Source organism: Triturus cristatus, chromosome 1_1 (genome assembly GCF_964204655.1).
Source record: "Triturus cristatus chromosome 1_1, aTriCri1.1, whole genome shotgun sequence".
Lineage (NCBI taxonomy): Eukaryota > Metazoa > Chordata > Amphibia > Caudata > Salamandridae > Triturus > Triturus cristatus.
The window spans coordinates 782,105,042-782,132,817 of record NC_140579.1 but is presented as its reverse complement, the minus strand read 5'-3'; positions in this window follow the sequence as shown (position 1 = coordinate 782,132,817).

Genomic DNA, 27,776 nt, shown 5'->3' with positions numbered 1-27,776 from the left:
AAAAGGGGGTGGTGATGGACGGAGCATCAGAACCAATCAAACACTCACACCCAGTCAAGAGATCTGGATTTGATCCATCACCGTTCTTTAGCCCACTCTGCCACCCCAGTTCAGACATGGCCATATGCAAATCAGTCTGACCCTGTGCCTCATGGGAACAGTCCAGCCCGAACTGCCAAGCCATGCCTTCCCTGGACCGGAAACAAGCTTCCTAGGACCGGTTTCTGGCATTTCAGCCGTCTTCAGCCAGGCTTGCTTGAATCCAGTGGCAAAGTGAGCAAGGGACTCACGTCTGAGCATACCCTGCCAACTTATGGCAAACAAAGGGGTACAAAAGGGGGTGGTGATGGACGGAGCATCAGAACCAATCAAACACTCACACCCAGTCAACAGATCTGGGTTCGATCCATCACCGTTCTTTAGCCCACTCTGCCACCCCAGTTCAGACATGGCGATGCTCAGACGTGAGTCCCTTGCTCACTTTGCCACTGGATTCAAGCAAGCCTGGCTGAAGACGGCTGAAATGCCAGAAACCGGTCCTAGGAAGCTTGTTTCCGGTCCAGGGAAGGTATGGCTTGGCAGTTCGGGCTGGACTGTTTCCATGAGGCACAGGGTCAGACTGATTTGCATATGGCCATGTCTGAACTGGGGTGGCAGAGTGGACTAAAGAATGGTGATGGATTAAACGCAGATCTGTTGACTGGGTGTGAGTGTTTGATTGGTTCTGATGCTCCGTCCATCACCACCCCCTTTTGTACTGTTTCAGGGTTTAGGGCAGTGCAGTGGTTTTTTGGCAGTGTAGGGGTTGTGCGGGGGCTGGTGTTTCAGGGTTTAGGGCAGTGCAGTGGTGTACATGCAGTGTAGAAGGTCATGCGGGGCTGGTGTTTCAGGGTTTAGGGCAGTGCAGTGGTGTTCAGGCAGTGTAGGGGGTTGTGCAGGAGCTGGTGTTTCAGGGTTTAGAGTAGTGGTGTTCGGGCAGTGTAGGGGGTCATGCTGGGGCTGGTGTTTCAGGGTTTAAGGCAGTGCAGTGGTGTTCGGACAGTGTAGGGGGTCTTGCACAGGGTGTTGTTTCAGGGTTTAGGGCATTGGTGTTCGGGCAGTGTAGGGCGTCTTGCGGGGGGTGGTGTTTCAGGGTTAAGGGCTGTGCAGTGGTGTTCGGGCAGTGTAGGTGGTGATGCTGGGGCTGGTTTTTCAGGGGTTAGGGCAGTGCTGTGGAGTTCGGGCAGTGTAGGGGGTTGTGCAGGAGCTGGTGTTTCAGGGTTTAGGGGTACAAAAGGGGGTGGTGATGGACGGAGCATCAGAACCAATCAAACACTCACACCCAGTCAACAGATCTGGGTTTGATCCATCACCGTTCTTTAGCCCACTCTGCCACCCCAGTTCATACATGGCCATATGCAAATCAGTCTGACCCTGTGCCTCTTGGGAACAGTCCAGCCCGAACTGCCAAGCCATGCCTTCCCTGGACCGGAAACAAGCTTCCTAGGACCGGTTTCTGGCATTTCAGCCGTCTTCAGCAAGGCTTGCTTGAATCCAGTGGCAAAGTGAGCAAGGGACTCACGTCTGAGCATACCCTGCCAACTTATGGCGAACAAAGGGGTACAAAAGGGGGTGGTGATGGACGGAGCATCAGAACCAATCAAACACTCACACCCAGGCAACAGATCTGGGTTTGATCCATCACCGTTCTTTAGCCCACTCTGCCACCCCAGTTCAGACATGGCCATATGCAAATCAGTCTGACCCTGTGCCTCATGGGAACAGTCCAGCCCGAACTGCCAAGCCATGCCTTCCCTGGACCGGAAACAAGCTACCTAGGACTGGTTTCTGGCATTTCAGCCGTCTTCAGCCAGGCTTGCTTAAATCCAGTGGCAAAGTGAGCAAGGGACTCATGTCTGAGCATACCCTGCCAACTTATGGCGAACAAAGGGGAACAAAGGGGGTGGTGATGGACGGAGCATCAGAACCAATCAAACACTCACACCCAGTCAACAGATCTGGGTTTGATCCATCACCGTTCTTTAGCCCACTCTGCCACCCCAGTTCAGACATGGCCATATGCAAATCAGTCTGACCCTGTGCCTCATGGGAACAGTCCAGCCCGAACTGCCAAGCCATGCCTTCCCTGGACCGGAAACAAGCTACCTAGGACCGGTTTCTGGCATTTCAGCCGTCTTCAGCCAGGCTTGCTTGAATCCAGTGGCAAAGTGAGCAAGGGACTCACGTCTGAGCATACCCTGCCAACTTATGGCGAACAAGGGGTACAAAAGGGGGTGGTGATGGACGGAGCATCAGAACCAATCAAACACTCACACCCAGTCAACAGATCTGGGTTTGATCCATCACCGTTCTTTAGCCCACTCTGCCACCCCAGTTCAGACATGGCCATATGCAAATCAGTGTGACCCTGTGCCTCATGGGAACAGTCCAGCCCGAACTGCCAAGCCATGCCTTCCCTGGACCGGAAACAAGCTTCCTAGGACCGGTTTCTGGCATTTCAGCCGTCTTCAGCCAGGCTTGCTTGAATCCAGTGGCAAAGTGAGCAAGGGACTCACGTCTGAGCATACCCTGCCAACTTATGGCGAACAAGGGGTACAAAAGGAGGTGGTGATGGACGGAGCATCAGAACCAATCAAACACTCACACCCAGTCAACAGATCTGGGTTTGATCCATCACCGTTCTTTAGCCCACTCTGCCACCCCAGTTCAGACATGGCCATATGCAAATCAGTCTGACCCTGTGCCTCATGGGAACAGTCCAGCCCGAACTGCCAAGCCATGCCTTCCCTGGACCGGAAACAAGCTTCCTAGGACCGGTTTTTGGCATTTCAGCCGTCTTCAGCCAGGCTTGCTTGAATCCAGTGGCAAAGTGAGCAAGGGACTCACGTCTGAGCATACCCTGCCAACTTATGGCAAACAAAGGGGTAAAAAAGGGGGTGGTGATGGACGGAGCATCAGAACTAATCAAACACTCACACCCAGTCAAAAGATCTGGGTTTGATCCATCACCGTTCTTTAGCCCACTCTGCCACCCCAGTTCAGACATGGCCATATGCAAATCAGTCTGACCCTGTGCCTCATGGGAACAGTCCAGCCCGAACTGCCAAGCCATGCCTTCCCTGGACCGGAAACAAGCTACCTAGGACCGGTTTCTGGCATTTCAGCCGTCTTCAGCCAGGCTTGCTTGAATCCAGTGGCAAAGTGAGCAAGGGACTCATGTCTGAGCATACTCTGCCAACTTATGGCGAACAAAGGGGTACAAAAGGGGGTGGTGATGGACGGAGCATCAGAACCAATCAAACACTCACACCCAGTCAACAGATCTGCGTTTGATCCATCACCGTTCTTTAGCCCACTCTGCCACCCCAGTTCAGACATGGCCATATGCAAATCAGTCTGACCCTGTGCCTCATGGGAACAGTCCAGCCCGAACTGCCAAGCCATGCCTTCCCTGGACCGGAAACAAGCTACCTAGGACTGGTTTCTGGCATTTCAGCCATCTTCAGCCAGGCTTGATTGAATCCAGTGGCAAAGTGAGCAAGGGACTCACGTCTGAGCACACCCTGCTAACATATGGCGAACAAGGGGTACAAAAGGGGGTGGTGATGGACGGAGCATCAGAACCAATGAAACACTCACACCCAGTCAACATATCTGGGTTTGATCCATCACCGTTCTTTAGCCCACTCTGCCACCCCAGTTCAGACATGGCCATATGCAAATCAGTCTGACCCTGTGCCTCATGGGAACAGTCCAGCCCGAACTGCCAAGCCATGCCTTCCCTGGACCAGAAACAAGCTTCCTAGGACCGGTTTCTGGCATTTCAGCCGTCTTCAGCCAGGCTTGCTTGAATTCAGTGGCAAAGTGAGCAAGGGACTCACGTCTGAGCATACCCTGCCAACTTATGGCGAACAAGGGGTACAAAAGGGGGTGGTGATGGACGGAGCATCAGAACCAATCAAACACTCACACCCAGTCAACAGATCTGGGTTTGATCCATCACCGTTCTTTAGCCCACTCAGCCACCCCAGTTCAGACATGGCCATATGCAAATCAGTCTGACCCTGTGCCTCATGGGAACAGTCCAGCCCGAACTGCCAAGCCATGCCTTCCCTGGACCGGAAACAAGCTACCTAGGACCGGTTTCTGGCATTTCAGCCGTCTTCAGCCAGGCTTGCTTGAATCCAGTGGCAAAGTGAGCAAGGGACTCACGTCTGAGCATACCCTGCTAACTTATGGCGAACAAGGGGTAAAAAAGGGGGCCGTGATGGACGGAGCATCAGAACCAATGAAACACTCACACCCAGTCAACATATCTGGGTTCGATCCAACACCGTTCTTTAGCCCACTCTGCCACCCCAGTTCAGACATGGCCATATGCAAATCAGTCTGACCCTGTGCCTCGTGGGAACAGTCCAGCCCGAACTGCCAAGCCATGCCTTCCCTGGACCGGAAACAAGCTTCCTAGGACCGGTTTCTGGCATTTCAGCCGTCTTCAGCCAGGCTTGCTTGAATCCAGTGGCAAAGTGAGCAAGGGACTCACGTCTGAGCATACCCTGCCAACTTATGGCGAACAAGGGGTACAAAAGGGGGTGGTGATGGACGGAGCATCAGAACCAATCAAACACTCACACCCAGTCAACAGATCTGGGTTTGATCCATCACCGTTCTTTAGCCCACTCTGCCACCCCAGTTCAGACATGGCCATATGCAAATCAGTCTGACCCTGTGCCTCATGGGAACAGTCCAGCCCGAACTGCCAAGCCATGCCTTCCCTGGACCGGAAACAAGCTTCCTAGGACCGGTTTCTGGCATTTCAGCCGTCTTCAGCCAGGCCTGCTTGAATCCAGTGGCAAAGTGAGCAAGGGAGTCACGTCTGAGCATACCCTGCCAACTTATGGCGAACAAAGGGGTACAAAAGGGGGTGGTGATGGACGGAGCATCAGAACCAATCAAACACTTACACCCAGTCAACAGATCTGGGTTTGATCCATCACCGTTCTTTAGCCCACTCTGCCACCCCAGTTCAGACATGGCCATATGCAAATCAGTCTGACCCTGTGCCTCATGGGAACAGTCCAGCCCGAACTGCCAAGCCATGCCTTCCCTGGACCGGAAACAAGCTACCTAGGACCGGTTTCTGGCATTTCAGCCGTCTTCAGCCAGGCTTGCTTGAATCCAGTGGCAAAGTGAGCAAGGGACTCATGTCTGAGCATACTCTGCCAACTTATGGCGAACAAAGGGGTACAAAAGGGGGTGGTGATGGACGGAGCATCAGAACCAATCAAACACTCACACCCAGTCAACAGATCTGCGTTTGATCCATCACCGTTCTTTAGCCCACTCTGCCACCCCAGTTCAGACATGGCCATATGCAAATCAGTCTGACCCTGTGCCTCATGGGAACAGTCCAGCCCGAACTGCCAAGCCATGCCTTCCCTGGACCGGAAACAAGCTACCTAGGACTGGTTTCTGGCATTTCAGCCATCTTCAGCCAGGCTTGATTGAATCCAGTGGCAAAGTGAGCAAGGGACTCACGTCTGAGCACACCCTGCTAACATATGGCGAACAAGGGGTACAAAAGGGGGTGGTGATGGACGGAGCATCAGAACCAATGAAACACTCACACCCAGTCAACATATCTGGGTTTGATCCATCACCGTTCTTAAGCCCACTCTGCCACCCCAGTTCAGACATGGCCATATGCAAATCAGTCTGACCCTGTGCCTCATGGGAACAGTCCAGCCCGAACTGCCAAGCCATGCCTTCCCTGGACCAGAAACAAGCTTCCTAGGACCGGTTTCTGGCATTTCAGCCGTCTTCAGCCAGGCTTGCTTGAATTCAGTGGCAAAGTGAGCAAGGGACTCACGTCTGAGCATACCCTGCCAACTTATGGCGAACAAGGGGTACAAAAGGGGGTGGTGATGGACGGAGCATCAGAACCAATCAAACACTCACACCCAGTCAACAGATCTGGGTTTGATCCATCACCGTTCTTTAGCCCACTCAGCCACCCCAGTTCAGACATGGCCATATGCAAATCAGTCTGACCCTGTGCCTCATGGGAACAGTCCAGCCCGAACTGCCAAGCCATGCCTTCCCTGGACCGGAAACAAGCTACCTAGGACCGGTTTCTGGCATTTCAGCCGTCTTCAGCCAGGCTTGCTTGAATCCAGTGGCAAAGTGAGCAAGGGACTCACGTCTGAGCATACCCTGCTAACTTATGGCGAACAAGGGGTAAAAAAGGGGGCCGTGATGGACGGAGCATCAGAACCAATGAAACACTCACACCCAGTCAACATATCTGGGTTCGATCCAACACCGTTCTTTAGCCCACTCTGCCACCCCAGTTCAGACATGGCCATATGCAAATCAGTCTGACCCTGTGCCTCGTGGGAACAGTCCAGCCCGAACTGCCAAGCCATGCCTTCCCTGGACCGGAAACAAGCTTCCTAGGACCGGTTTCTGGCATTTCAGCCGTCTTCAGCCAGGCTTGCTTGAATCCAGTGGCAAAGTGAGCAAGGGACTCACGTCTGAGCATACCCTGCCAACTTATGGCGAACAAGGGGTACAAAAGGGGGTGGTGATGGACGGAGCATCAGAACCAATCAAACACTCACACCCAGTCAACAGATCTGGGTTTGATCCATCACCGTTCTTTAGCCCACTCTGCCACCCCAGTTCAGACATGGCCATATGCAAATCAGTCTGACCCTGTGCCTCATGGGAACAGTCCAGCCCGAACTGCCAAGCCATGCCTTCCCTGGACCGGAAACAAGCTTCCTAGGACCGGTTTCTGGCATTTCAGCCGTCTTCAGCCAGGCCTGCTTGAATCCAGTGGCAAAGTGAGCAAGGGAGTCACGTCTGAGCATACCCTGCCAACTTATGGCGAACAAAGGGGTACAAAAGGGGGTGGTGATGGACGGAGCATCAGAACCAATCAAACACTTACACCCAGTCAACAGATCTGGGTTTGATCCATCACCGTTCTTTAGCCCACTCTGCCACCCCAGTTCAGACATGGCCATATGCAAATCAGTCTGACCCTGTGCCTCATGGGAACAGTCCAGCCCGAACTGCCAAGCCATGCCTTCCCTGGACCGGAAACAAGCTACCTAGGACCGGTTTCTGGCATTTCAGCCGTCTTCAGCCAGGCTTGCTTGAATCCAGTGGCAAAGTGAGCAAGGGACTCATGTCTGAGCATACCCTGCCAACTTATGGCGAACAAAGGGGTACAAAAGGGGGTGGTGATGGACGGAGCATCAGAACCAATCAAACACTCACACCCAGTCAACAGATCTGGGTTTGATCCATCACCGTTCTTTAGCCCACTCTGCCACCCCAGTTCAGACATGGCCATATGCAAATCAGTCTGACCCTGTGCCTCATGGGAACAGTCCAGCCCGAACTGCCAAGCCATGCCTTCCCTGGACCGGAAACAAGCTTCCTAGGACCGGTTTCTGGCATTTCAGCCGTCTTCAGCCAGGCTTGCTTGAATCCAGTGGCAAAGTGAGCAAGGGGCTCACGTCTGAGCATACCCTGCCAACTTATGGCGAACAAAGGGGTACAAAAGGGGGTGGTGATGGACGGAGCATCAGAACCAATCAAACACTCACACCCAGTCAACAGATCTGGGTTTAATCCATCACCGTTCTTTAGCCCACTCTGCCACCCCAGTTCAGACATGGCCATATGCAAATCAGTCTGACCCTGTGCCTCATGGGAACAGTCCAGCCCGAACTGCCAAGCCATGCCTTCCCTGGACCGGAAACAAGCTACCTAGGACCGGTTTCTGGCCTGTCAGCCGTCTTCAGCCAGGCTTGCTTGAATCCAGTGGCAAAGTGAGCAAGGGACTCACGTCTGAGCATACCCTGCCAACTTATGACGAACAAGGGGTACAAAAGGGGGTGGTGATGGACGGAGCATCAGAACCAATCAAACACTCACACCCAGTCAACAGATCTGGGTTTGATCCATCACCGTTCTTTAGCCCACTCTGCCACCCCAGTTCAGACATGGCCATGCTCAGACATGAGTCCCTTGCTCACTTTGCCACTGGATTCAAGCAAGCCTGGCTGAAGACGGCTGAAATGCCAGAAACCGGTCCTAGGAAGCTTGTTTCCGGTCCAGGGAAGGCATGGCTTGGCAGTTCGGGCTGGACTGTTCCCATGAGGCACAGGGTCAGACTGATTTGCATATGGCCATGTCTGAACTGGGGTGGCAGAGTGGACTAAAGAACGGTGATGGATTAAACGCAGATCTGTTGACTGGTTGTGAGTGTTTGATTGGTTCTGATGCTCCGTCCATCACCACCCCCTTTTGTACTGTTTCAGGGTTTAGGGCAGTGCAGTGGTTTTTGGGCAGTGTAGGGGTTGTGCGGGGGCTGGTGTTTCAGGGTTTAGGGCAGTGCTTTGGTGTACATGCAGTGTAGAAGGTCGTGCGGGGCTGGTGTTTCAGGGTTTAGGGCAGTGCAGTGGTGTTCAGGCAGTGTAGGGGGTTGTGCAGGAGCTGGTGTTTCAGGGTTTAGAGTAGTGGTGTTCGGGCAGTGTAGGGGATCATGCTGGGGCTGGTGTTTCAGGGTTTAAGGCAGTGCAGTGGTTTTCGGACAGTGTAGGGGGTCTTGCACAGGGTGTTGTTTCAGGGTTTAGGGCATTGGTGTTCGGGCAGTGTAGGGCGTCTTGCGGGGGGTGGTGTTCCAGGGTTTAGGGCTGTGCAGTGGTGTTCGGGCAGTGTAGGTGGTGATGCTGGGGCTGGTTTTTCAGGGGTTAGGGCAGTGCTGTGGAGTTCGGGCAGTGTAGGGGGTTGTGCAGGATCTGGTGTTTCAGGGTTTAGGGGTACAAAAGGGGGTGGTGATGGACGGAGCATCAGAACCAATCAAACACTCACACCCAGTCAACAGATCTGGGTTTGATCCATCACCGTTCTTTAGCCCACTCTGCCACCCCAGTTCAGACATGGCCATATGCAAATCAGTCTGACCCTGTGCCTCATGGGAACAGTCCAGCCCGAACTGCCAAGCCATGCCTTCCCTGGATCGGAAACAAGCTTCCTAGGACCGGTTTCTGGCATTTCAGCCTTTCTTCAGCCAGGCTTGCTTGAATCCAGTGGCAAAGTGAGCAAGGGACTCACGTCTGAGCATACCCTGCCAACTTATGGCGAACAAAGGGGTACAAAAGGGGGTGGTGATGGACGGAGCATCAGAACCAATCAAACACTCAGACCCAGTCAACAGATCTGGGTTTGATCCATCACCGTTCTTTAGCCCACTCTGCCACCCCAGTTCAGACATGGCCATATGCAAATCAGTCTGACCCTGTGCCTCATGGGAACAGTCCAGCCCGAACTGCCAAGCCATGCCTTCCCTGGACCAGAAACAAGCTACCTAGGACCGGTTTCTGGCATTTCAGCCGTCTTCAGCCAGGCTTGCTTGAATCCAGTGGCAAAGTGAGCAAGGGACTCACGTCTGAGCATACCTGCCAACTTATGGCGAACAAAGGGGTACAAAAGGGGGTGGTGATGGACGGAGCATCAGAACCAATCAAACACTCACACCCAGTCAACAGATCTGGGTTTGATCCATCACCGTTCTTTAGCCCACTCTGCCACCCCAGTTCAGACATGGCCATATGCAAATCAGTCTGACCCTGTGCCTCATGGGAACAGTCCAGCCCGAACTGCCAAGCCATGCCTTCCCTGGACCGGAAACAAGCTACCTAGGACCGGTTTCTAGCATTTCAGCCGTCTTCAGCAAGGGTTGCTTGAATCCAGTGGCAAAGTGAGCAAGGGACTCACGTCTGAGCATACCCTGCCAACTTATGGCGAACAAGGGGTACAAAAGGGGGTGGTGATGGACGGAGCATCAGAACCAATCAAACACTCAGACCCAGTCAACAGATCTGGGTTTGATCCATCACCGTTCTTTAGCCCACTCTGCCACCCCAGTTCAGACATGGCCATATGCAAATCAGTCTGACCCTGTGCCTCATGGGAACAGTCCAGCCCGAACTGCCAAGCCATGCCTTCCCTGGACCGGAAACAAGCTTCCTAGGACCGGTTTCTGGCATTTCAGCCGTCTTCAGCAAGGCTTGCTTGAATCCAGTGGCAAAGTGAGCAAGGGACTCATGTCTGAGCATACCCTGCCAACTTATGGCGAACAAGGGGTACAAAAGGGGGTGGTGATGGACGGAGCATCAGAACCAATCAAACACTCACACCCAGTCAACAGATCTGGGTTTGATCCATCACCGTTCTTTAGCCCACTCTGCCACCCCAGTTCAGACATGGCCATATGCAAATCAGTCTGACCCTGTGCCACATGGGAACAGTCCAGCCCGAACTGCCAAGCCATGCCTTCCCTGGACCGGAAACAAGCTTCCTAGGACCGGTTTCTGGCATTTCAGCCGTCTTCAGCCAGGCTTGCTTGAATCCAGTGGCAAAGTGAGCAAGGGACTCACGTCTGAGCATACCCTGCCAACTTATGGCGAACAAAGGGGTACAAAAGGGGGTGGTGATGGACGGAGCATCAGAACCAATCAAACACTCACACCCAGTCAACAGATCTGGGTTTGACCCATCACCGTTCTTTAGCCCACTCTGCCACCCCAGTTCAGACATGGCCATGCTCAGACGTGAGTCCCTTGCTCACTTTGCCACTGGATTCAAGCAAGCCTGGCTGAAGATGGCTGAAATGCCAGAAACCAGTCCTAGGAAGCTTGTTTCCGGTCCAGGGAAGGCATGGCTTGGCAGTTCGGGCTGGACTGTTCCCATGAGGCAGAGGGTCAGACTGATTTGCATATGGCCATGTCTGAACTGGGGTGGCAGAGTGGACTAAAGAACCGTGATGGATTAAACGCAGATCTGTTGACTGGGTGTGAGTGTTTGATTGGTTCTGATGCTCCGTCCATCACCACCCCCTTTTATACTGTTTCAGGGTTTAGGGCAGTGCAGTGGTTTTTGGGCAGTGTAGGGGTTGTGCGGGGGCTGGTGTTTCAGGGTTTAGGGCAGTGCAGTGGTGTACATGCAGTGTAGAAGGTAGTGCGGGGCTGGTGTTTCAGGGTTTAGGGCAGTGCAGTGGTGTTCAGGCAGTGTAGGGGGTTGTGCAGGAGCTGGTGTTTCAGGGTTTAGAGTAGTGGTGTTCGGGCAGTGTAGGGGGTCATGCTGGGGCTGGTGTTTCAGGGTTTAAGGCAGTGCAGTGGTGTTCGGACAGTGTAGGGGGTCTTGCACAGGGTGTTGTTTCAGGGTTTAGGGCATTGGTGTTCGGGCAGTGTAGGGCGTCTTCCGGGGGCTGGTGTTTCAGGGGTTAGGGCAGTGCTGTGGAGTTCGGGCAGTGTAGGGGGTTGTGCAGGAGCTGGTGTTTCAGGGTTTAGGGGTACAAAAGGGGGTGGTGATGGACGGAGCATCAGAACCAATCAAACACTCACACCCAGTCAACAGATCTGGGTTTAATCCATCACCGTTCTTTAGCCCACTCTGCCACCCCAGTTCAGACATGGCCATATGCAAATCAGTCTGACCCTGTGCCTCATGGGAACAGTCCAGCCCGAACTGCCAAGCCATGCCTTCCCTGGACCGGAAACAAGCTTCCTAGGACCGGTTTCTGGCATTTTAGCCGTTTTCAGCCAGGCTTGCTTGAATCCAGTGGCAAAGTGAGCAAGGGACTCACGTCTGAGCATACCCTGCCAACTTATGGCGAACAAAGGGGTACAAAAGGGGGTGGTGATAGACGGAGCATCAGAACCAATCAAACACTCACACCCAGTCAATAGATCTGGGTTTGATCCATCACCGTTCTTTAGCCCACTCTGCCAGCCCAGTTCAGACATGGCCATATGCAAATCAGTCTGACCCTGTGCCTCATGGGAACAGTCCAGCCCGAACTACCAAGCCATGCCTTCCCTGGACCGGAAACAAGCTTCCTAGGACCGGTTTCTGGCATTTCAGCCGTCTTCAGCCAGGCTTGCTTGAATCCAGTAGCAAAGTGAGCAAGGGACTCATGTCTGAGCATACCCTGCCAACTTATGGCGAACAAAGGGGTACAAAAGGGGGTGGTGATGGACGGAGCATCAGAACCAATCAAACACTCACACCCAGTCAACAGATCTGGGTTTGATCCATCACCGTTCTTTAGCCCACTCTGCCACCCCAGTTCAGACATGGCCATATGCAAATCAGTCTGACCCTGTGCCTCATGGGAACAGTCCAGCCCGAACTGCCAAGCCATGCCTTCCCTGGACCGGAAACAAGCTACCTAGGACCGGTTTCTGGCATTTCAGCCGTCTTCAGCCAGGCTTGCTTGAATCCAGTGGCAAAGTGAGCAAGGGACTCACGTCTGAGCATACCCTGCCAACTTATTGCGAAAAAAGGGGTACAAAAGGGGTGGTGATGGACGGAGCATCAGAACCAATCAAACACTCACACCCAGTCAACAGATCTGGGTTTGATCCATCACCGTTCTTTAGCCCACTCTGCCACCCCAGTTCAGACATGCCCATATGCAAATCAGTCTGACCCTGTGCCTCATGGGAACAGTCCAGCCCGAACTGCCAAGCCATGCCTTCCCTGGACCGGAAACAAGCTACCTAGGACCGGTTTCTGGCATGTCAGCCGTCTTCAGCCAGGCTTGCTTGAATCCAGTGGCAAAGTGAGCAAGGGACTCACGTCTGAGCATACCCTGCCAACTTATGACGAACAAGGGGTACAAAAGGGGGTGGTGATGGACAGAGCATCAGAACCAATCAAACACTCACACCCAGTCAACAGATCTGGGTTTGATCCATCACCATTCTTTAGCCCACTCTGCCACCCCAGTTCAGACATGGCCATATGCAAATCAGTCTGACCCTGTGCCTCATGGGAACAGTCCAGCCTGAACTGCCAAGCCATGCCTTCCCTGGACCGGAAACAAGCTTCCTCGGACCGGTTTCTGGCATTTCAGCCGTCTTCAGCCAGGCTTGCTTGAATCCAGTGGCAAAGTGAGCAAGGGACTCACGTCTGAGCATACCCTGCCAACTTATGGCGAACAAAGGGGTACAAAAGTGGGTGGTGATGGACGGAGCATCAGAACCAATCAAACACTCACACCCAGTCAACAGATCTGGGTTTGATCCATCACCGTTCTTTAGCCCACTCTGCCACCCCAGTTCAGACATGGCCATGCTCAGACATGAGTCCCTTCCTCACTTTACCACTGGATTCAAGCAAGCCTGGCTGAAGACGGCTGAAATGCCAGAAACCGGTCCTAGGAAGCTTGTTTCCGGTCCAGGGAAGGCATGGCTTGGCAGTTCGGGCTGGACTGTTCCCATGAGGCACAGGGTCAGACTGATTTGCATATGGCCATGTCTGAACTGGGATGGCAGAGTGGACTAAAGAACGGTGATGGATTAAACGCAGATCTGTTGACTTGGTGTGAGTGTTTGATTGGTTCTGATGCTCCGTCCATCACCACCCCCTTTTGTACTTTTTCAGGGTTTAGGGCAGTGCAGTGGTTTTTGGGCAGTGTAGGGGTTGTGCGGGGGCTGGTGTTTCAGGGTTTAGGGCAGTGCAGTGGTGTACATGCAGTGTAGAAGGTCGTGCGGGGCTGGTGTTTCAGGGTTTAGGGCAGTGCAGTGGTGTTCAGGCAGTGTAGGGGGTTGTGCAGGAGCTGGTGTTTCAGGGTTTAGAGTAGTGGTGTTCGGGCAGTGTAGGGGGTCATGCTGGGGCTGGTGTTTCAGGGTTTAAGGCAGTGCAGTGGTGTTCAGACAGTGTAGGGGGTCTTGCACAGAGTGTTGTTTCAGGGTTTAGGGCATTGGTGTTCGGGCAGTGTAGGGCGTCTTGCGGGGGGTGGTGTTTCAGGGTTTAGGGCTGTGCAGTGGTGTTTGGGCAGTGTAGGTGGTGATGCTGGGGCTGGTTTTTCAGGGGTTCGGGCAGTGCTGTGGAGTTCGGGCAGTGTAGGGGGTTGTGCAGGAGCTGGTGTTTCAGGGTTTAGGGGTACAAAAGGGGGTGGTGATGGACGGATCATCAGAACCAATCAAACACTCACACCCAGTCAACAGATCTGGGTTTGATCCATCACCGTTCTTTAGCCCACTCTGCCACCCCAGTTCAGATATGGCCATATGCAAATCAGTCTGACCCTGTGCCTCATGGGAACAGTCCAGCCCGAACTGCCAAGCCATGCCTTCCCTGGACCGGAAACAAGCTTCCTAGGACCGGTTTCTGGCATTTCAGCCGTCTTCAGCCAGGCTTGCTTGAATCCAGTGGCAAAGTGAGCAAGGGACTCACGTCTGAGCATACCCTGCCAACTTATGGCGAACAAAGGGGTACAAAAGGGGGTGGTGATGGACGGAGCATCAGAACCAATCAAACACTCACACCCAGTCAACAGATCTGGGTTTGATCCATCACCGTTCTTTAGCCCACTCTGCCATCCCAGTTCAGACATGGCCATATGCAAATCAGTCTGACCCTGTGCTTCATGGGAACAGTCCAGCCCGAACTGCCAAGCCATGCCTTCCCTGGACCGGAAACAAGCTTCCTAGGACCGGTTTCTGGCATTTCAGCCTTTATTCAGCCAGGCTTGCTTGAATCCAGTGGCAAAGTGAGCAATGGACTCACGTCTGAGCATACCCTGCCAACTTATGGCGAACAAAGGGGTACAAAAGGGGGTGGTGATGGACGGAGCATCAGAACCAATCAAACACTCAGACCCAGTCAGCAGATCTGGGTTTGATCAATCACTGTTCTTTAGCCCACTCTGCCACCCCAGTTCAGACATGGCCATATGCAAATCAGTCTGACCCTGTGCCTCATGGGAACAGTCCAGCCCGAACTGCCAAGCCATGCCTTCCCTGGACCGGAAACAAGCTACCTAGGACCGGTTTCTGGCATTTCAGCCGTCTTCAGCCAGGCTTGCTTGAATCCAGTGGCAAAGTGAGCAAGGGACTCACGTCTGAGCATACCCTGCCAACTTATGGCGAACAAAGGGGTACAAAAGGGGGTGGTGATGGACGGAGCATCAGAACCAATCAAACACTCACACCCAGTCAACAGATCTGGGTTTGATCCATCACCGTTCTTTAGCCCACTCTGCCACCCCAGTTCAGACATGGCCATATGCAAATCAGTCTGACCCTGTGCCTCATGGGAACAGTCCAGCCCGAACTGCCAAGCCATGCCTTCCCTGGACCGGAAACAAGCTTCCTAGGACCGGTTTCTGGCATTTCAGCCGTCTTCAGCCAGGCTTGCTTGAATCCAGTGGCAAAGTGAGCAAGGGACTCACGTCTGAGCATACCCTGCCAACTTATGGCGAACAAAGGGGTACAAAAGGGGGTGGTGATGGACGGAGCATCAGAACCAATCAAACACTCACACCCAGTCAACAGATCTGGGTTTGATCCATCACCGTTCTTTAGCCCACTCTGCCATCCCAGTTCAGACATGGCCATATGCAAATCAGTCTGACCCTGTGCTTCATGGGAACAGTCCAGCCCGAACTGCCAAGCCATGCCTTCCCTGGACCGGAAACAAGCTTCCTAGGACCGGTTTCTGGCATTTCAGCCTTTCTTCAGCCAGGCTTGCTTGAATCCAGTGGCAAAGTGAGCAATGGACTCACGTCTGAGCATACCCTGCCAACTTATGGCGAACAAAGGGGTACAAAAGGGGGTGGTGATGGACGGAGCATCAGAACCAATCAAACACTCAGACCCAGTCAGCAGATCTGGGTTTGATCCATCACCGTTCTTTAGCCCACTCTGCCACCCCAGTTCAGACATGGCCATATGCAAATCAGTCTGACCCTGTGCCTCATGGGAACAGTCCAGCCCGAACTGCCAAGCCATGCCTTCCCTGGACCGGAAACAAGCTACCTAGGACCGGTTTCTGGCATTTCAGCCGTCTTCAGCCAGGCTTGCTTGAATCCAGTGGCAAAGTGAGCAAGGGACTCACGTCTGAGCATACCCTGCCAACTTATGGCGAACAAAGGGGTACAAAAGGGGGTGGTGATGGACGGAGCATCAGAACCAATCAAACACTCACACCCAGTCAACTGATCTGGGTTTGATCCATCACCGTTCTTTAGCCCACTCTGCCACCCCAGTTCAGACATGGCCATATGCAAATCAGTCTGACCCTGTGCCTCATGGGAACAGTCCAGCCCGAACTGCCAAGCCATGCCTTCCCTGGACCGGAAACAAGCTACCTTGGACCGGTTTCTGGCATTTCAGCCGTCTTCAGCAAGGGTTGCTTGAATCCAGTGGCAAAGTGAGCAAGGGACTCACGTCTGAGCATACCCTGCCAACTTATGGCGAACAAGGGGTACAAAAGGGGGTGGTGATGGACGGAGCATCAGAACCAATCAAACACTCAGACCCAGTCAACAGATCTGGGTTTGATCCATCACCATTCTTTAGCCCACTCTGCCACCCCAGTTCAGACATGGCCATATGCAAATCAGTCTGACCCTGAGTCACATGGGAACAGTCCAGCCTGAACTGCCAAGCCATGCCTTCCCTGGACCGGAAACAAGCTTCCTAGGACTGGTTTCTGGCATTTCAGCCGTCTTCAGCCAGGCTTGCTTGAATCCAGTGGCAAAGTGAGCAAGGGACTCACGTCTGAGCATACCCTGCCAACTTATGGCGAACAAAGGGGTACAAAAGGGGGTGGTGATGGACGGAGCATCAGAACCAATCAAACACTCACACCCAGTCAACAGATCTGGGTTTGATCCATCACCGTTCTTTAGCCCACTCTGCCACCCCAGTTCAGACATGGCCATGCTCAGACGTGAGTCCCTTGCTCACTTTGCCACTGGATTCAAGCAAGCCTGGCTGAAGACGGCTGAAATGCCAGAAACCAGTCCTAGGAAGCTTGTTTCCGGTCCAGGGAAGGCATGGCTTGGCAGTTCGGGCTGGACTGTTCCCATGAGGCACAGGGTCAGACTGATTTGCATATGGCCATGTCTGAACTGGGGTGGCAGAGTGGACTAAAGAACGGTGATGGATTAAACGCAGATCTGTTGACTGGGTGTGAGTGTTTGATTGGTTCTGATGCTCCGTCCATCACCACCCCCTTTTGTACTGTTTCAGGGTTTAGGGCAGTGCAGTGGTTTTTGGGCAGTGTAGGGGTTGTGCGGGGGCTGGTGTTTCAGGGTTTAGGGCAGTGCAGTGGTGTACATGCAGTGTAGAAGGTCGTGCGGGGCTGGTTTTTCAGGGTTTAGGGCAGTGCAGTGGTGTTCAGGCAGTGTAGGGGGTTGTGCAGGAGCTGGTGTTTCAGGGTTTGGAGAAGTGGTGTTCGGGCAGTGTAGGGGGTCATGCTGGGGCTGGTGTTTCAGGGTTTAAGGCAGTGCAGTGGTGTTCGGACAGTGTAGGGGGTCTTGCACAGGGTATTGTTTCAGGGTTTAGGGCATTGGTGTTCGGGCAGTTTAGGGCGTCTTGCGGGGGGTGGTGTTTCAGGGTTTAGGGCTGTGCAGTGGTGTTCGGACAGTGTAGGTGGTGATGCTGGGGCTGGTTTTTCAGGGGTTAGGGCAGTGCTGTGGAGTTCGGGCAGTGTAGGGGGTTGTGCAGGAGCTGGTGTTTCAGGGTTTAGGGGTACAAAAGGGGGTGGTGATGGACGGAGCATCAGAACCAATCAAACACTCACACCCAGTCAACAGATCTGGGTTTGATCCATCACCGTTCTTTAGCCCACTCTGCCACCCCAGTTCAGACAGGGCCATATGCAAATCAGTCTGACCCTGTACCTCATGGAAACAGTCCAGCCCGAACTGCCAAGCCATGCCTTCCCTGGACCGGAAACAAGCTTCCTAGGACCGGTTTCTGGCATGTCAGCCGTCTTCAGCCAGGCTTGCTTGAATCCAGTGGCAAAGTGAGCAAGGGACTCACGTCTGAGCATACCCTGCCAACTTATGACGAACAAGGGGTACAAAAGGGGGTGGTGATAGACGGAGCATCAGAACCAATCAAACACTCACACCCAGTCAACAGATCTGGGTTTGATCCATCACCGTTCTTTAGCCCACTCTGCCACCCCAGTTCAGACATGGCCATATGCAAATCAGTCTGACCCTGTGCCTCATGGGAACAGTCCAGCCCGAACTGCCAAGCCATGCCTTCCCTGGACCGGAAACAATCTTCCTAGGACCGGTTTCTGGCATTTCAGCCGTCTTCAGCCAGGCTTGCTTGAATCCAGTGGCAAAGTGAGCAAGGGACTCACGTCTGAGCATACCCTGCCAACTTATGGTGAACAAAGGGATACAAAAGGGGGTGGTGATGGACGGAGCATCAGAACCAATCAAACACTCACACCCAGTCAACAGATCTGGGTTTGATCCATCACCGTTCTTTAGCCCACTCTGCCACCCCAGTTCAGACATGGCCATGGTTCTGATGCTCCGTCCATCACCACCCCCTTTTGTACTGTTTCAGGGTTTAGGGCAGTGCAGTGGTTTTTGGGCAGTGTAGGGATTGTGCGGGAGCTGGTGTTTCAGGGTTTAGGGCAGTGCAGTGGTGTACATGCAGTGTAGAAGGTCGTGCGGGGCTGGTGTTTCAGGGTTTAGGGCAGTGCAGTGGTGTTCAGGCAGTGTAGGGGGTTGTGCAGGAGCTGGTGTTTCAGGGATTAGAGTAGTGGTGTTCGAGCAGTGTAGGGGGTCATGTTTCAGGGTTTAAGACAGTGCAGTGGTGTTCGGACAGTGTAGGGCATCGTTCGGGGGCTGGTGTTTCAAGGTTTAGGGCAGTGCAGTGGTGTTTGGGCAGTGTAGGGGGTCGTGTTGGCTGGTGTTTCAGGGTTTAGGCAGTGCAGTGGTGTTCGGGCAGTGTAGGGGGTCGTGCTGGGGCTGGTGTTTCAGGGTTTAGGGTATTGCAGTGGTGTCTGGGCACTGTAGGGGGTCTTGCAGGGGGTGGTGTTTCGGGTTTAGGGCAGTGCAGTGGTGTTCAGGCAGTGTAGGGGGTTTTGCTGGAGCTGGTGTTTCAGGGTTTAGGGCAGTGCAGTGGTGTTCAGGCAGTGTAGGGGGTTGTGCAGGAGCTGGTGTTTCAGGGTGTAGGGCAGTGCAGTGGTTTTTGGGCAGTGAAGGGGTTGTGCGGGGGCTGGTGTTTCAGGGTTTAGGGCAGTGCAGTGGTGTTCATGCAGTGTAGAAGGTCGTGCAGGGCTGGTGGTTTAGGGCAGTGCAGTGGTGTTTGTGCATTTTAGGGGGTCTTGCAGGGGGTGGTGCTTCAGGGTTTAGGGCAGTGGTGTTCGGGCGGTATATGCGGTCGTGCTGGAGCTGGTGTTTCAGGGTTCAGGGCAGTGCAGTGGTGTTCGGGCAGTGTAAGGGGTAGTGCGGGAAGTGGTGTTTCAGGGTTTATGGCAGTGCAGTGGTGTTCGGGCAGTGTAAGGGGTAGTGCGGGAGGTAGTGTTTCAGGGTTTGGGGCAGTATAGTGGTGTTTGGGCAGTGTAGGGGGTCGTGCATGGGCTGGTTTTTCAGGGTTTAGGGCAGTGGTGTTCGGGAAGTGTAGGGGGTCATGCTGGGGCTGGTGTTTTAGGGTTTAGGGCAGTGCATTGGTGTTCGGGCAGTCCAGGGTTTCGTGCAGGGGCTGGTGTTTCAGGGTTTAGGGCAGTGCAGTGGTGTTCGGGCAGTATAGAGCGTCATGCGGGGGCTGGTGTTTCAAGGTTTAGGGCAGTGCAGTGGTGTTTGGGCAGTGTAGGGGGTCGTGTTGGCTGGTGTTTCAGGGTTTAGGGCAGTGCAGTGGTGTTCAGGCAGAGTAGTGGGTCGTGCTGGGGCTGGTGTTTCAGGGTTTAGGGCAGTGCAGTGGTGTTCGGGCAGTGTAGGGGGTCATGCTGGGGATGGTGTTTCAGGGCTGCGGGCTGTGCAGTGGTGTTCGGGCAGTGTAGGGGGTTGTGCGGGGGCTGGTGTTTCAGGGTTTAGGGCAGTGCAGTGGTGTTCGCGCAGTGTAGGGGGTCATGCGGGGGCTGATGTTTCAGGGTATAGGGCAGTGCAGTGGTTTTCTGGCAGTGTAGGGGTCATGCGGGGGCTGGTGTTTCAGGGTCTAGGGCAGTGCAGTGGTGTTCGGGCAGTGTAGGAGGTCATGCGGGGATGGTGTTTCAGGGTTTAGGGCAGTGCAGTGGTGTTCGGGCATTGTAGGGGGTTGTGCGGGGGCTGGTGTTTCAGGGTTTAGCCAGAGCACTGGTGTTCGGGCATTGTAGGGGGTCTTGCAGGGGGTGGTGTTTCAGGGTTTAGGGCAGTGGTGTTCGGGTAGTGTAGAGGGTCTAATTGGAGGTGGTGTTTCACGGTTTAGGGGAGTGGTGTTCGGGCAGTGTAGGGGATTGTGCTGGGGGTGGTGTTTCAGGGTTTAGGGCAGTGCAGTGATGTTCGGGCAGTGTAGCCGGTCGTGCTGGGGCTGGTGTTTCAGGGTTTAGGGCAGTGCAGTGGTGTTCGGGCAGTTTATGGGGTAGTGCGGGGACTGGTGTTTCAGGGTTTAGGGCAGTGCAGTGGTGTTCAGGCAGTGTAGGGGGACATGTGGGGGCTGATGTTTCAGGGTTTAGGGCAGTGCTGTTCGGCCAGTGTAGTGGGTCGTGCAAGGGGTGGTGTTCCAGGGTTTAGGGCAGTGCAGTGATGTTCGGGCAGTGTAGCCGGTCGTGCTGGGGCTGGTGTTTCAGGGTTTAGGGCAGTGCAGTGGTGTTCGGGCAGTTTATGGGGTCGTGCGGGGACTGGTGTTTCAGGGTTTAGGGCAGTGCAGTGGTGTTCAGGCAGTGTAGGGGGACATGTGGGGGCTGATGTTTCAGGGTTTAAGGCAATGCTGTTCGGGCAGTGTAGTGGGTCGTGCAAGGGGTGGTGTTTCAGGGTTTAGGGCAGTGCAGTGGTGATCGGGCAGTGTAGAGGGTCTTGCAGGGGGTGGTGTTTCAGGGTTTAGGGCATTGGTGTTTGGGCAGTGTTGGGGGTCTTGCGGGGGTGGTCTTTCAGGGTTTAGGGCAGTGGTGTTAGAGCAGTGTATTGGGTCTTGCTGGGGTGGTTTTTCAGGGTTTAGGGCAGTGGTGTTAGGGCAGTGTTGCAGATCTTGCTGGGGGTGGTGTTTCAGGGTTTAGGGCAGTGCAGTGGTGTTCGGGCAATGTAGGGTGTCGTGCTGGGTCTGGTGTTACAGGGTTTAGGGCAGTGCAGTGGTGTTTGGGCAGTGTAAGGGGTCGTGTTGGCTGGTGATTCAGGGTTTAGGGCAGTGCAGTGGTGTTTGGGCAGTGTAGGGGGTCTTGCTGGAGGTGGTGTTTCAGGGTTTAGGGTAGTGCAGTGGTGTTTGGGCAGTGTAGAGGGTCGTGCTGGGGATGGTGTTTCAGGGTTTAGGGCAGTGCAGTGGTGTTCGGGCAGTGTAGGGGGTTGTGCGGGAGCTGGTGTTTCAGGGTTTAGGGCAGTACAGTGGTGTTCGGGGAGTGTAGGGGGTCGTGCGGAGGCTGATGTTTCAGGGTTTAGGGTAGTGCAGTGGTGTTGGGCAGTGTAGGGGTCATGTGGGGGCTGGTGTTTCAGGGTTTAGGGCAGTGCAGTGGTGTTCGGGCAGTGTAGGGGTCATGCGAGGGCTGGTGTTTCAGGGTTTAGGGCAGTGCATTGGTGTTCGGGCAGTGTAGGGGGTAGTGTGGTGGCTGGTGTTTCAGGGTTTAGGGCAGTGCAGTGGTGTTCGGGCAATGTAAGGGGTAGTGTGGGAGGTGGTGTTTCAGGCTTTAGGGCAGTGCAGTGGTGTTCGGACAGTGTAAGGGGTAGTACGGGAGGTGGTGTTTCAGGGCTTAGGGTAGTACAGTGGTGTTCGGGCAGTGTAGGGGGTCGTGCAGGGTCTGGTGTTTCAGGGTTTAGGGCAGTGGTGTTCGGGCAGTGTAGGGGGTCATTCTGGGGCTGGTGTTTCAGGGTTTAGGGCAGTGCAGTGCTGTTCGGGCAGTCCAGGGGGTCATGCAGGGGCTGGTGTTTCATGGTTTAGGGCAGTGCAGTGGTGTTCGGGCAGTGTAGGGCGCCGTGCGGGGGCTGGTGTTTTAAGGTTTAGGGCAGTACAGTGGTGTTTGGGCAGTGTAGGGGGTCGTGTTGGCTGGTTTTCAGGGTTTAGGGCAGTGCAGTGGTGTTCGGGCAGAGTAGTGGGTCATGCTGGGGCTGGTGTTTCAGGGTTTAGGGCAGTGCGGTGGTGTTCGGTCAGTGTAGGGTGTCGTGCGGGGGCTGGTGTTTCAAGGTTTAGGGCAGTGCAGTTGTGTTCGGGCAGTGTAGGGTGTCGTGTTGGCTGGTGTTTCAGGGTTTAGGCAGTGCAGTGGTGTTCAGGCACTGTAGGGGGTCGTGCGGGGGGGTTGTGTTTCTGGGTTTAGGGCAGTGGTGTTCAGGCAGTGTAGGGGGTCATGCTGGGGCTGGTGCTTCAGGGTTTAGGGTATTGCAGTGGTGTTTGGGCAGTGTAGGGGGTCTTGCAGGGGGTGGTGTTTCAGGGTTTAGGGCAGTGCAGGGGTGTTCGGGCAGTGTAGGCGGTCGTGCGGGGGCTGGTGTTTCAGGGTTTAGGGTAGTGCAGTGGTGTTCGGGCAGTGTAGCAGTCGTGTGGGGGCTGGTGTTACAGGGTTTAGGGGAGGGCAGTGGTGTTCGGGCAGTGTAGGAGGTAATGCTGGGCTGATGTTTCAGGGTTTAGGGCAGTGCAGTGGTGTTCGGGCATTGTAGGGGGTCTGGCAGGGGGTGGTGTTTGAGGGTTTTGGGCAGTGGTGTTCGGGCAGTGTAGGGGGTCTAGCTGGAGGTGGTGGTTCAGTTTTTAGGGAAGTGGTGTTTGGGCAGTGTAGGGGGTCATGCTTGTGGTGGTTTTTCAGGGTTTAGGGCAGTGCAATGGTGTTCGGGCAGTGTAGGCGGTCGTGCTGGGGCTGGTGTTTCAGGGTTTAGGGCAGTGCAGAGGTGTTCGGGCCATGTAGGGGTCGTGCGGGGGTTGGTGTTTCAGGGTTTAGGGCAGTGCAGTGGTGTTTGGGCAGTGTAGGGGGTCATGCGGGGGCTGGTGTTTCAGGGTTTAGGGCAGTGCAGTGGTGTTCGGGCAGTGTAGGGGGTCATTCGGGGGATGGTGTCTCAGGGTTTAGGGCAGTGCAGTGGTGTTCGGGCAGTGTAGGGGGTTGCGCGGGGGTGGTGTTTCAGGGTTTAGGGCAGTGCACTGGTGTTCAGGCATTTTAGGGGGTCATTCGGGGGTGGTGTTTCAGGGTTTAGGGCAGTGGTGTTCAGGCAGTGTAGGGGGTCATGCTGGGGCTGGTGTTTCAGGGTTTAGGGTATTGCAGTGGTTTTTGGGCAGTGTAGGGGGTCTTGCAGGGGGTGGTGTTTTAGGGTTTAGGGCAGTGGTGTTCGGGTAGTGTAGGAAGTCTTGCAGGGGGGTGGTGTTTCGGGTTTAGGGCAGTGCAGTGGTGTTCGGGCAGTGTAGGGGGTTGTGCAGGGGCTGGTGTTTCAGGGTTTAGGGCAGTGCAGAGGTGTTCGGGCAGTGTAGGCGGTTTTGCGGGGGCTGGTGTTTCAGGGTTTAGGGTAGTGCAGTGGTGTTCGGGCAGTGTAGCGGTCATGTGGGGGCTGGTGTTACAGGGTTTAGGGGAGTGCAGTGGTGTTTGGGCAGTGTAGGAGGTAGTGCTGGGCTGATGTTTCAGGGTTTAGGGCAGTGCAGTGGTGTTCGGGCATTGTAGGGGGTCTGGCAGGGGGTGGTGTTTCAGGGTTTTTGGGCAGTGGTGTTCGGGCAGTGTAGGGGGTCTAGCTGGAGGTGGTGTTTCAGGGTTTAGGGAAGTGGTGTTTGGGCAGTGTAGGTTGTCGTGCTGGGGCTAGCGTTTCAGGGTTTAGGGCAGTGCAGTGGTGTTTGGGCAGTGTAGTGCGTCTTGCGGGGCTGGTGTTTCAGGGTTTAGGGCAGTGCAGAGGTGTTCTTGCCATGTAGGGGGTCGTGCGGGGGTTGGTGTTTCAGGGTTTAGGGCAGTGCAGTGGTCTTTGGGCAGTGTAGGGGGTCGTGCGGGGCTGGTGTTTCAGGGTTTAGGGTAGTGCAGTGGTGTTCGGGCAGTGTAGGGGTCATTCGGGGGATGGTGTCTCAGGGTTTAGGGCAGTGCAGTGGTGTTCGGGCAGTGTAGGGGGTCGTGCGGGGGGTGGTGTTTCAGGGTTTAGGGCAGTGCACTGGTCTTCGGGCATTGTAGGGGGTCATGCGGGGGTGGTGTTTCAGGGTTTAGGGTAGTGGTGTTCGGGCAGTGTAGGGGGTCATGCTGGGGCTGGTGTTTCAGGGTTTAAGGCAGTGCAGTGGTGTTCGGACAGTGTAGGGGGTCTTGCACAGGGTGTTGTTTCAGGGTTTAGGGCATTGGTGTTCGGGCAGTGTAGGGCGTCTTGCGGGGGGTGGTGTTTCGGGGTTTAGGCAGTGCAGTGGTGTTCAGTCAGTGTAGGGGGTCGTGCGGGGGGGTTGTGTTTCAGGGTTTAGGGCAGTGGTGTTCAGGCAGTGTAGGGGGTCATGCTGGGGCTGGTGTTTCAGGGTTTAGGGTATTGCAGTGGTGTTTGGGCAGTGTAGGGGGTCTTGCAGGGGGTGGTGTTTCAGGGTTTAGGGCAGTGCAGTGGTGTTCGGGCAGTATAGGGGTTTGTGAAGGGCTGGTGTTTCAGGGTTTAGGGCAGTGCAGGGGAGTTCGGGCAGTGTAGGCGGTCGTGCAGGGTCTGGTGTTTAAGGGTTTAGGGTAGTGCAGTGGTGTTCGGGTAGTGTAGCAGTCGTGTGGGGGCTGGTGTTACAGGGATTAGGGGAGTGCAGTGGTGTTCAGGCAGTGTAGGAGGTAATGCTGGGCTGATGTTTCAGTGTTTAGGTCAGTGCAGTGGTGTTCGGGCATTGTAGGGGGTCTGGCAGGGGGTGGTGTTTCAGGGTTTTGGGCAGTGGTGTTCGGGCAGTGTAGGGGTCTAGCTGGAGGTGGTGGTTCAGTTTTTAGGGAAGTGGTGTTTGGGCAGTGTAGGGGTTCATGCTTGTGGTGGTTTTTCAGGGTTTAGGGTAGTGCAGTGGTGTTCGGGCAGAGTAGGCGGTCGTGCTGGGGCTGGTGTTTCAGGGTTTAGGGCAGTGCAGAGGTGTCGGGCCATGTAGGTGGTCAAGCGGGGGTTGGTGTTTCAGGGTTTAGGGAAGTGCAATGGTGTTTGGGCAGTTCAGGGGGTCATGCGGGGGCTGGTGTTTCAGGGTTTAGGGCTGTGCAGTGGTGTTCGGGCAGTGTAGGGGGTCATTCGGGGGATGGTGTCTCAGGGTTTAGGGCAGTGCAGTGGTGTTTGGGCAGTGTAGGGGTCGTGCGGGGGGTGGTGTTTCAGGGCTTAGGGCAGTGCACTGGTGTTCAGGCATTGTAGGGGGTCATGCGGGGGTGGTGTTTCAGGGTTTAGGGTAGTGGTGTTCGGGCAGTGTAGGGGGTCATGCTGGGGCTGGTGTTTCAGGGTTTAAGGCAGTGCAGTGGTGTTCGGAAAGTGTAGGGTGTTGTGCGGGGGCTGGTGTTTCAAGGTTTAGGGCAGTGCAGTGGTGTTTGGGCAGTGTAGGGCGTCGTGTTGGCTGGTGTTTCAGGGTTTAGGCAGTGCAGTGGTGTTCGGGCCCTGTAGGGGGTCGTGCGGGGGGGTGGTGTTTCAGGGTTTAGGGCAGTGGTGTTCAAGCAGTGTAGGGGTCATGCTGGGGCTGATGTTTCAGGGTTTAGGGTATTGCAGTGGTGTTTGGGCAGTGTAGGGGGTCTTGCAGGGGGTGATGTTTCAGGGTTTAGGGCAGTGGTTTTTGGGTAGTGTAGGGGGTCTTGCAGGGGGTGGTGTTTCGGGTTTAGGGCAGTGCAGTGGTGTTCGGGCAGTGTAGGAGGTTGTGCAGGGGCTGGTGTTTCAGGGTTTAGGGCAGTGCACAGGTGTTCGGGCAGTGTAGGCGGTTGTGTGGGGGCTGGTGTTTCAGGGTTTACGGTAGTGCAGTGGTGTTCGGGCAGTGTAGCGGTCGTGTGGGGGCTGGTGTTACAGGGTTTAGGGGAGCGCAGTGGTGTTCGGGCAGTGTAGGAGGTAATGCTGGGCTGATGTTTCAGGGTTTAGGGCAGTGCAGTGGTGTTCGGGCATTGTAGGGGGTCTGGCAGGGGGTGGTGTTTCAGGGTTTTTGGGCATTGGTGTTCAGGCAGTGTAGGGGGTCTAGCTGGACGTGGTGTTTCAGGGTTTAGGGAAGTGGTGTTTGGGCAGTGTAGGTTGTCGTGCTGGGGCTGGTGTTTCAGGGTTTAGGGCAGTGCAGTGGTGTTTGGGCAGTGTAGTCGGTCTTGCGGGGCTGGTGTTTCAGGGTTTAGGGCAGTGCAGAGGTGTTCGGGCCATGTAGGGGGTCGTGCGGGGGTTGGTGTTTCAGGGTTTAGGGCAGTGCAGTGGTGTTTGGGCAGTGTAGGGGGTCTTGTGGGGGCTGGTGTTTCAGGGTTTAGGGCAGTGCAGTGGTGTTCGGGCAGTGTAGGGGTCATTCGGGGATGGTGTCTCAGGGTTTAGGGCCGTGCAGTGGTGTTCGGGCAGTGTAGGGGTAATGCGGGGGCTGGTGTTTCAGGGTCTAGGGCAGTGTAGTGGTGTTCGGGCAGTGTAGGAGGTCATGCGGGGATGGTGTTTCAGGGTGTAGGGCAGTGCAGTGGTGTTCGGGCATTGTAGGGGGTTGTGCGGGGGCTGGTGTTTCAGGGTTTAGCCAGAGCACTGGTGTTCGGGCATTGTAGGAGGTCTTGCAGGGGGTGGTGTTTCAGGGTTTAGGGCAGTGGTGTTCGGGCAGTGTAGGGGATTGTGCTGGGGGTGGTGTTTCAGGGTTTAGGGCAGTGCAGTGATGTTCGGGCAGTGTAGCCGGTCGTGCTGGGGCTGATGTTTCAGGGTTTAGGGCAGTGCAGTGGTGTTCGGGCCATGCAGGGGGTCGTGCGGGGGTTGGTGTTTCAGGGTTTAGGGCAGTGCAGTGGTGTTTGGGCAGTGTAGGGGGTCGTGCGGGGACTGGTGTTTCAGGGTTTAGGGCAGTGCAGTGGTGTTCGGGCAGTGTAGGGGTCATTTGGGGGATTGTGTCTCAGGGTTTAGGGCAGTGCAGTGGTGTTCGGGCAGTGTAGGGGGTCGTGCGGGGGGGTGGTGTTTCAGGGTTTAGGGCAGTGCACTGGTGTTCGGGCATTGTAGGGGGTCATGCTGGGGCTGGTGTTTCAGGGTTTAGGGTATTGCAGTGGTGTTTGGGCACTGTAGGGGGTCTTGCAGGGGGTGGTGTTTCGGGTTTAGGGCAGTACAGTGGTGTTCGGGCAGTGTAGGGGGTTGTGCAGGGGCTGGTGTTTCAGGGTTTAGGGCAGTGCAGTGGTGTTCAGGCAGTGTAGGGGGTTGTGCAGGAGCTGGTGTTTCAGGGTGTAGGGCAGTGCAGTGGTTTTTGGGCAGTTTAGGGGTTGTGCGGGGGCTGGTGTTTCAGGGTTTAGGGCAGTGCAGTGGTGTTCATGCAGTGTAGAAGGTGGTGCGGGGCTGGTGTTTCAGGGTTTAGGGCAGTGCAGTGGTGTTCGTGCATTTTAGGGGGTCTTCCAGAGGGTGGTGCTTCAGGGTTTAGGGCAGTGGTGTTCGGGCGGTATATGCGGTCGTGCTGGAGCTGGTGTTTCAGGGTTCAGGGCAGTGCAGTGGTGTTCGGGTAGTGTAAGGGGTAGTGCGGGGGGTGGTGTTTCAGGGTTTAGGGCAGTGCAGTGGTGTTCGGGCAGTGTAAGGGGTAGTGCGGGAGGTAGTGTTTCAGGGTTTGGGGAAGTATAGTGGTGTTCGGGCAGTGTAGGGGTTCGTGCAGGGGCTGGTGTTTCAGGCTTTAGGGCAGTGGTGTTCGGGCAGTGTAGGGGGTCATGCTGGGGCTGGTGTTTTAGGGTTTAGGGCAGTGCATTGGTGTTCGGGCAGT